This window comes from Chinchilla lanigera, unplaced genomic scaffold (assembly GCF_000276665.1).
Source record: "Chinchilla lanigera isolate Chin_1 unplaced genomic scaffold, ChiLan1.0 scaffold00065, whole genome shotgun sequence".
Classification (NCBI taxonomy): domain Eukaryota; kingdom Metazoa; phylum Chordata; class Mammalia; order Rodentia; family Chinchillidae; genus Chinchilla; species Chinchilla lanigera.
Genome location: NW_004955466.1, coordinates 13824540 through 13831917, shown reverse-complemented (window position 1 = coordinate 13831917; position 7378 = coordinate 13824540). Strand labels below are relative to the sequence as shown.

At 42.0% G+C, this 7378-nt stretch overlaps 1 pseudogene; it reads right to left on the bottom strand.

Moving 5' to 3' along the window:
• Nucleotides 1–492: 492 nt before the first annotated feature.
• On the bottom strand, nucleotides 493–901 carry LOC102024104 (annotated as a pseudogene).
• Between the last annotated feature and the right edge of the window lie 6477 nt (nucleotides 902–7378).

Here is a 7378-nt window from a genome sequence, read left to right as displayed (position 1 = left end):
AAGATTGATCAAACAAGTAATCATTAACTGTTCCTTTCTGTAGAGCAATAGAAGACAGTAGTACAACTATGTTAGCTATGCTGTACATACATACTTACATAATTTCCCCTTCTTTCCCTTCTCTTTTCCCACACCCTAGTTGCCCTTTACTTTTGAGCATTTTCCTTTCATTTCACAATGTCTATCATACCTCCTAGTTTTTATTCACTCTTTCAGGTCTTACGCTAGTGAGACAATATGATGCTTACACATGCAGGTCTGATTTATTTCACTTATGAGTATGGTCTCTAGTTGTGACCATTTGTTAGAAATCTTATACCCTGCTTTTGGAAGGGAAAATCCTCTGATTTATTATAGTACACATATATTATTAATCCAAAAAGATTCATGAAGATTAAAAAGAATACATGTACAGTATAGACACACTCCTTGTCAATTTTACTAATGAATCTTGGGTATATTTAATAAATATTGTGTTGGTGCATTTTTTTTTCATTGCTTAGTGATTTTCCTATGCTTACAGCTACATTGGCAAGTACAATGGAAGACACCTTCCACTCTGACTCCTTACACAACCGAGGCATTATATTCCTTCACTGCCTGCTCTCTCTGGAAGACCCCCACGGCAATGCCTTGTTTCTTGAGGTATTCCACTGTGGATGGAGGCATCTCCATGACCTCACTCGTCCCTCAACCAATCGCAAGGGTCTGTACACCCTTCTTTACAGTTTCCTTCACATCTGCATGCGGCATCCAGGTGAATGCTCAATTCCAGTTTCTCTCCAGTCCCAAAGTCCGATTCCCTCCCGGACATACTTTGCAATTCCTATAGGTTTGCTTCTTTAGTGCCTTGTACTTTCTTTTGCCCCCAGGAGAGAGAAGCATTTTCAGGGGAAGACATAAGCACTAAATTAAGGATGTAGATCGGTAGGAGAATGTATGACTAGTGTGCACAAGGCCTTAGCAGCAATGTTTTTCTTTTCAGAGCTGCTCTCTGACTGCTCTGCTCTTCCCCTCTCACCTCTGAGTGTGGGCAGCTCTTAACCAGGTAGTCTTCCACTCTCCGTGTTGGTTCAGTTTGATAGTGTAAATTTCTCTCTACTGGAAGTAACTCAGTAGTTTTAACCATATGCTAGTAACTCTAATATTTTCAACTATTAAGTGGTTAGTTGTTTTTTAATTATTGCTGAAGCACATTTGGAAAGCTAAGTGAGTTTATAGGCAAGTGAGAGAGGGCATGAAACGATGCAATATTAAAAATTCAACACATGAAAAAAGACTCAACCTTAATAGTTATTAGCCAAATGCAAGTTATCCCAAGGAAATACTACTACATGCTTCCTAGAATGGCTAAAATCAGAAAAATTGATCATGTAACTATTGATAAGGATGCAGAGAAAATAGAACTTCCGTATACTGCTGGTGGGAATACAAAATTGTACAACCACTTTGGAAACAGTCATAGTTTCTTATACAGTTGAACATAAACTGTGATTCTCTCACTCAGCAATCATATCCTTAGGTATTTACCCAATACAAACAAGGGCGGCAAACTTTTTTTTCAAACTTTAAAATCACTGTCACACACTAAAAACACCCAAATGTCCTTCAATGAGGTAAATAGGTGAGTAATCTATGGTATATCCAAGTGGAAGACTGGATCATGGCCTCCAAAAAATATCCATCTCCTAATACTTGGAACCAGAAACATCATCTTATATGGAGAAAAATAGACTGCAGAAGTAATTATGGATCTTGAGATGAGAAAATTAATATATATCCTTATAAGCAGAGAGCAGAAGCATTGACTCTGAACAGCAGAAGCAGAGACTCTTTGACCACAGAGGCAGAGACAGGAGCAGTGTGGCCATGAGCCCAGGGTGCCACCAGCACTGGAAGCTGGAAGAAGCAAGGAGCAGACTTATCCCTAAAGCCTCCAGTCGCCATGCCAACACCTTGATATGACCCATTAATACTAATTTTGGACTTCAGACCTCCAGAATGGTGAGAAAATAAATTTCTTTTGCTTTAAATTGCCAAATTTGTGGTAATTTGTTACAGCAACCATAGGAAACTAGTATGCTATACAGGAAAATATTACTTAACAATCAAAAGTAATGGCCCACTGATATACATAATATGAATGAATCTCAGATGCATTCTGCTCAGTGGAAGAAGTCAGACTGAAAAGGCTGTGTGCTATATGATTTTGCTTGTATGGCATTCTTGAAAAGGCACAATTAAAAGGATAGAGAGTAGATTACTGGTTGCCAGAGGCTGAGGTTGACCACAGAGGGGCCATATAAAGAAGTTTTGGAGGAATGATAGAACTGTCCTAAATCTTGATTATGATTACACATTTTATTTGTCAAAACTCATAAAATTGTACATCAAAGAGCATATGTTTAAAATGAAATTTAGGAGCCAGGGATTTAGCTCAGTGGCACAAGCATCTGCCCGGCAAGCAAAAGGTCCTGAGTTCAATTCCCATTACCAGAATACATAAATAAAAAATGAAATTTAAAAGATAGCTCAAGCTTTAGCAGCCAGAAAAAATGTCAGTGTTAACAAAGATCGCATAGCACAAGTCCCTGCCCTAAGACACAATAGCTTTCAGTTCAAACCTCAATCTCAAAATTTCTCTATCAGAAGAAAAATTAACCCTGCAAGAGAATTAACCCTTAGGGGCTGGGGGTTTAGCTCAGCGGCAAAGCGCCTGCCTGGCAAGTGCAAGGTTGTGAGTTCGGTTCCCGGTACCGGAGAAAAACCAAAAAAAAAAAAAAAGAGAGAGAATTAACCCTTGTTCACTGGTGATTGATGATATCTGGAACAGAAAAGGTCAGACTGAGTATACGTTTTCTTCTCATAGATAACTGAGAACCGAGACAGTGCAAAGACTTCCCTCTCAGGAGAAAAGAAATAGCTCTGAGACGTGACAGCTCCTCACTCTTGGGCACCTCATAATAGAATCTGCACCTGTAGGATGTGTTGAAGGGAATAAATTGCAAAAATTGTCCTAATGGTGTATTCTAAACAATCGAGGGGCTAAGGATACAAAAAAGTGGCATCCTGGCACCTGTAGACCTGAACAGGACAAGAGAAAAGGCACAGGAGAGTTTGGGCAGCACAAAGTATGAAACAGGCAAGAGCTCAAGCATACTGACTTTGCTGAGGGTTTCCACCCTGGAGCTGGGTGTTTCTCAAGGAACACCTCCCTGCAACATGAAAAATGTGATGTGCGTCATTGTGCTCAAGTCTAGTGTGCATGCTCCCTGTGTTTGTTCTGTCATTGTTGACTGTTTGTTATTGTTGTTGCTGCTGCTTTCACAAAGTTCAAAATTAAAGTGACCTTGTTGGTGTTGTCATACAGGGTTCTTACTAAGAAGCAAGATAAATTCTGGAAGATGTTTACCAAAAATGGTCATTTGAGTTTTGAAATGCTGTAAATATACCTGGTAATATGTGAGGTCCAAAAAGTTAAGCAGTTCAAGATGCTGAGTCTTATTATTGTGTGATTAATGAAATATTGGAAAGCAAGCAATGAACCAGGTAGCTGAGAGCTCTAGGAGCACAATTCTGTCATTTTGTTTTCCCGGGCCCCTGCTGGAGTTGGAGACCACTTGTATGATGTTCTGGTGGGAAACTTATCTACATTTTGCCTATGTCCTGAGACATTGCAGGAGACTAACACTGAGGGTGGCACTGATATCAGGCAGTGCTGTGGGTACTGTGGGGTGCTTTTAGCCAACTCTATGTGTAGAATTAAGAGCAAAGGGCCAGGCATGGTAGTGCACACCTGCTGGAGCACTCAGGAGGCCGAGGCAGGAGGATCATCATGTGTTCAAGGCCAGCCTGAATTACATAGTGAGAAAAAAAAGCATAAAAAAAGAGCAAAGGGCTCAACTGAATGATTTTAAAAGTTCTGACTGTGGCTGAAAAGGATGCTCTGGTAAAGTTGTGGCCTACAAAGTTGCAGCAGAGGAGAGCTCAGCTGTTAAAAAGAGTGGCATTGAAAAAGCTAAGTACTTTACAACAGGACAGTAGGGAAATAGGCCAGTGGGAACAGTCCCATATGTGAGAGACCAGAAACACTCTACCCTTTACATGCTTAAAGTTGCCAATGTGAAACACTTTGCTTTGAGAAGAAAATCCCAGGGCACCCTGCTCTAGGAGAAGAGCTGCCCAAGGCATTGTTTCTCCTGGACTCAGCTTGCAGTACTCAGTCATCCAGGGACTCAGAAGTTAGTGCAGCCACACTCAATGGGGCCTGGCTCCTGCGCCAGCTGGTGGCAGACCTTGGTATCATCCACATGGTGCTGATTATAGACACATGTAGAATGCAGTAGTTGTGGTGTCAGGAAGGCTTCCACCCAGATTTCAGAAGAAGGCTTGGGAGGTGAGACAGTGTGCCCTTGAGAAGGCAGTGTATGAAGCTGTGAGTATAAAGCTGAAGAGTATAAAGGAGATCCCAGATGGTTGGACAAGTCAGGAATGTAGACTATCTGAGGAAAACTGCAAGGAGTCAGCAGACTGGCCCAAGACAGAAGCCATAAGGGCTGTACCACCAGCAATGCCATAGGGGCAGAGCCCCGCAAACCTTTTGAAGTTGACAGCTCACCATGGCCTGCTCTGGGAGCTGGAGAAGGAACTACGCAATTTAATGTTTTCCCTGCTAGGTTTCATTCTTGCTTTGGTCTCATTGCTTTCTATCCCAGTTTTACCTTTTTGGAATGGGAATTGTCTTAATTACTTTCTTGTTGCTGGAACAAAGTAACCAACACTGACAAGTTAAAGAAAAAAAAGTTTCTAGCTCACCATTTGTAGAGGTTTCAGTTCATAATCATCTGGCTCCAAGGCAGGGTGGCATGGCAGAGGGGCATCCCAGAGGAGAAACAGTTCATGGCATGGCAGGCAGAAAGCAGCATGTGAGATCAAGGTCACAGATTTTATATATATAAAATACATACACACACACACACACACACACATGCACACACACATGCATACATACATATCCTTCCAGGCCATGCTCACAGAGATCCCCTTCTTCCCACCAGACTTTACCTCCCAACATCATACCCAACTGTAAACACGTCAGTGCATTAATCCAGTGTCACACCCGTGATCCAGTATCACACATGGTGATCCAGGCACTCCAAAAAGCTCCACCTCTAAGTGCATGAGGCTTTTAGGGGACATCTAGATATAAGCCATAACAGGAATACTTATCCTGTTCCATTGTATGTCAGTGGTGTTTAATTTTCTTTTGATTTCTACAGGGGCTCATAGCTAAGAGTTTGCCTTAAATCTCAGGAAACTGCACATGAATTTTTCAGCAACACTGAAACTGTTAGGACTTTGACAACTCTTAAGATGGACTGGATGCCTTTGTATGAAAGGATGTGCATGATTCTTTTGGGGCCCAGGGTGGAATGTTATGGTATATAGCTAAGTGTCCTCTCCAAAGACATACGTGCTCATAAGGGGAGCTTTTGAGATGTGACTGGATCATGGGAGTATGAAAATCATCAGTGGCTTAGTCCACAGATGACTTTATAGCTTCACTTGGTATGAAAAGGTGGGATTTGGTTGGAAAAGCTGGGTCACTGGTGTGTGGCCTGAAAGGCTTTAATCTCCCTTTCTGGCTTCTCTCTTGAGCTATCTGTCTGCTCCCTGGCTCACAGGCCATGAACAATATCCCTCTAACATGTTGTCCTGCTTTGGAGTCACAGACTACTGTCTCCAAACTGTGAGCCAAAATAAACCTCTCCTCCTTTAATTTGCATGTATTGAGTATTATGTCTCAGAATAAAAGAAAATAGCCAAGACAAGGAGTAAATGACTCTTTTATCCTGCTGGAAATTCTAATTGCTTCACTAAAAATTGTTTCTCTTAGTCTGATGATAATCTCAAGGTATAGGTTTTGAATAGTTTCTAAATTTTGTCTGTGGAGAAGGAATGATCAATAGAGACCACTGTCAAATATTCTAAAGTTATGTTGGCTTGCTAATGTCAGCCCTGGTCTCCATTTCTTACCATGCCTGCCTATTCTCATGCAGAGGCTGGTTTCCACAGCTCCAAGTAGCTGGACACAGACCTGGCACACAGGTCTGGTCAGGGTGACTTAAGCAGCAGTCTGTGGGAAATTTCTGTTTTCTAATGAAGAGAACAGACTGGACTTACATTGCTTTTCCTCTCCTCTTCCTGCCATGAATTAGAATATAATGTCCTATACAGCAAGAGCCACTTTGTGATCTTGAGGCAATAAGCCAAGTTTAAAAAGCCATTGTGGTAGAGGATGGCGTAGGGGTGTGGCACTTCCTAAGTCCTGCTGTGGAATCTTCCCTGAGCTGCCTGAGATATACTCTAAACTGAGAAAGAAAATGTGTAAAACAAAGGGGAAAAAAACCTTTTACTGTACACATAAGTAGTATGTATCCATTTAAAATGCATTACATATTACAGATGAGTTTTTTTGAACTCTAGATAGGACTTTGGTTTTCATTCTTCCATGTGGGGAGCTTATACATTGCCACTCTGCCTGTCCTACCTGAACAAACCCTTCTTAGATCCATCAGAGAACGAGGTCATAAGGCAAAACTCTCAAAAACTTGAGAGATGTGCAGAGAAATAGAGTCACATCTCACTGGAGCAGAATCTCTGTAGGTCCCAGATGCAGGGCAGGAAAATGATGAACTTATGAGTTGGCAGAGGCTCAGTGTGACTCCAGAGGGACCCACGCATAGAGACCTCCATACTTTTGTGAATTTACCTCCAGGATCTTCATCCAGTCCTCACAGTAAGTACTGAAGAAAATCCCCTTGTGTTTCTGCATGGGGAGGAACATTGTCCGGTCATTTTCTGCTGAGCAAGGCTGCCTCAGAAGAAATTTAACTAAGCTTAGCCTGCCTTGAAAAGGGCAAGACCAGCTCTAGCTCCCTTGTCTCTGTGTTGGCAAAGGGCAAAACTCAACTCCAGCCCCTCTAGCTATTCTGTCCCACTTGGGAGTGCGGTGATCAGCACAGGAGAAATTCCCACTTCGTGATCATGAGCTCACCCAAAGACTGACCTAATCACAAGACTGTACAGCCCTCCTACTCACCATCTCACCACCCCATTTCTATTTTTTTTTTTTTTTGGTACCAGGAATCGAGCTCATGACCTTGAGCTTGCCAGGCAAACGCTGTGCCGCTGAGCTAAATCCCCAGCCCCACCCTGTTTCTAAAAGCCTTCTTTTTGCAGTTCCTTTACCCAGTGCATCTTGTCCTCCTTTCCACAAAAGCTTAAAAGTCTCACTAAAAGGACCTAAGTGTGAAGAGACTGAACAAATATTACCAGCAGGGTCAGATAAGGTAATGATGTTGGAATCATCAGACTA